The sequence below is a fragment of the Schistocerca piceifrons genome, unplaced genomic scaffold (assembly GCF_021461385.2).
Source record: "Schistocerca piceifrons isolate TAMUIC-IGC-003096 unplaced genomic scaffold, iqSchPice1.1 HiC_scaffold_167, whole genome shotgun sequence".
NCBI lineage: Eukaryota > Metazoa > Arthropoda > Insecta > Orthoptera > Acrididae > Schistocerca > Schistocerca piceifrons.
The window spans coordinates 12,501-15,000 of NW_025727534.1; the positions used below are offsets into that span (position 1 = coordinate 12,501).

General features: G+C 61.2%; 1 pseudogene; it reads left to right on the forward strand.

Moving 5' to 3' along the window:
• LOC124735447 overlaps positions 1 to 2,500 on the forward strand; it is a 7,633-nt pseudogene that overhangs the window by 1,131 nt on the left and 4,002 nt on the right.

The window sequence follows — 2,500 nt, forward strand, 5'->3', positions numbered from 1 at the left end:
ACCCGAAAGATGGTGAACTATGCCTGGCCAGGACGAAGTCAGGGGAAACCCTGATGGAGGTCCGTAGCGATTCTGACGTGCAAATCGATCGTCGGAGCTGGGTATAGGGGCGAAAGACTAATCGAACCATCTAGTAGCTGGTTCCCTCCGAAGTTTCCCTCAGGATAGCTGGTGCTCGTACGAGTCTCATCCGGTAAAGCGAATGATTAGAGGCCTTGGGGCCGAAACGACCTCAACCTATTCTCAAACTTTAAATGGGTGAGATCTCCGGCTTGCTTGATATGCTGAAGCCGCGAGCAAACGACTCGGATCGGAGTGCCAAGTGGGCCACTTTTGGTAAGCAGAACTGGCGCTGTGGGATGAACCAAACGCCGAGTTAAGGCGCCCGAATCGACGCTCATGGGAAACCATGAAAGGCGTTGGTTGCTTAAGACAGCAGGACGGTGGCCATGGAAGTCGGAATCCGCTAAGGAGTGTGTAACAACTCACCTGCCGAAGCAACTAGCCCTGAAAATGGATGGCGCTGAAGCGTCGTGCCTATACTCGGCCGTCAGTCTGGCAGTCATGGCCGGTCCTTGCGGCCGGCCGCGAAGCCCTGACGAGTAGGAGGGTCGCGGCGGTGGGCGCAGAAGGGTCTGGGCGTGAGCCTGCCTGGAGCCGCCGTCGGTGCAGATCTTGGTGGTAGTAGCAAATACTCCAGCGAGGCCCTGGAGGGCTGACGCGGAGAAGGGTTTCGTGTGAACAGCCGTTGCACACGAGTCAGTCGATCCTAAGCCCTAGGAGAAATCCGATGTTGATGGGGGCCGTCATAGCATGATGCGCTTTGTGCTGGCCCCCGTTGGGCGAAAGGGAATCCGGTTCCTATTCCGGAACCCGGCAGCGGAACCGATACAAGTCGGGCCCCTCTTTTAGAGATGCTCGTCGGGGTAACCCAAAAGGACCCGGAGACGCCGTCGGGAGATCGGGGAAGAGTTTTCTTTTCTGCATGAGCGTTCGAGTTCCCTGGAATCCTCTAGCAGGGAGATAGGGTTTGGAACGCGAAGAGCACCGCAGTTGCGGCGGTGTCCCGATCTTCCCCTCGGACCTTGAAAATCCGGGAGAGGGCCACGTGGAGGTGTCGCGCCGGTTCGTACCCATATCCGCAGCAGGTCTCCAAGGTGAAGAGCCTCTAGTCGATAGAATAATGTAGGTAAGGGAAGTCGGCAAATTGGATCCGTAACTTCGGGATAAGGATTGGCTCTGAGGATCGGGGCGTGTCGGGCTTGGTCGGGAAGTGGGTCAGCGCTAACGTGCCGGGCCTGGGCGAGGTGAGTGCCGTAGGGGTGCCGGTAAGTGCGGGCGTTTAGCGCGGGCGTGGTCTGCTCTCGCCGTTGGTCGGCCTCGTGCTGGCCGGCGGTGCAGGATGCGCGCGCCTGCGCGGCGTTCGCGCCCCGGTGCTTCAACCTGCGTGCAGGATCCGAGCTCGGTCCCGTGCCTTGGCCTCCCACGGATCTTCCTTGCTGCGAGGCCGCGTCCGCCTTAGCGTGCTCCTCCGGGGGCGCGCGGGTGCGCGGATTCTCTTCGGCCGCCATTCAACGATCAACTCAGAACTGGCACGGACTGGGGGAATCCGACTGTCTAATTAAAACAAAGCATTGCGATGGCCCTAGCGGGTGTTGACGCAATGTGATTTCTGCCCAGTGCTCTGAATGTCAACGTGAAGAAATTCAAGCAAGCGCGGGTAAACGGCGGGAGTAACTATGACACCCCAGCTACCCCAGCACCTATCCGGCCAACCGGCCGTAACGAAAATGCGATAGTTTGTGTAGCTCCCTTTGCTTGCAGTGAGTGCCACCGCACTTTTACCACGAAGAACGGTCTCGGGGTCCATCGCCGCCGCCAACACCCTGCGTCCGCCAACGCTGAGATCGTGACGGAGAGGCATCGCGCGAGGTGGACGGAGGAAGAAGTCCTGTCGCTCGCCAAGGCAGAGGCCGAACTGTTCCTTGAGAGGGACGCCCGGTTCTTCTTTGTAAATCAAGAACTTACCAGGATGTTCCCCGACCGAACGCTTGAGGCAATCAAGTGCCGACGGCGGCAAGCTGCCCACAAGCAGCTTGTCCGCCAATTCATGGAGGCACTTGAGATCGGTCGGGGCGAAGAGCCGGCGTCCCGCCGTGGAGCAGCGAGCTCGCTGCCTGACGCGGGCGAGGCCGCTGCGCCGCCTGTCGACGCAGCCGAGGACTTCGCGGCCGACACCACCGGGCCGCCGCCGGAGGGGCCGACTGACGCCGCCATCTGGGAGCATCTGGCGGGGCTGCCTGCTTCCGCCCAGCGTTTCTCTGCCCTGGATCGAGTCATTGGTCTGGGGCGGGGCACGCCGCCCGATGTCATCCTGGGCATGCTCCCGGATGCCCTTGCGTCGGTCGGGTCCAGGGGGGAGAGGTCGATCACCAGGACACAGCGGCCGCGCCAATCATCCAAGCGGCCGCCTGCCGCCCCGCCGCTGCAGAAGCGCAAG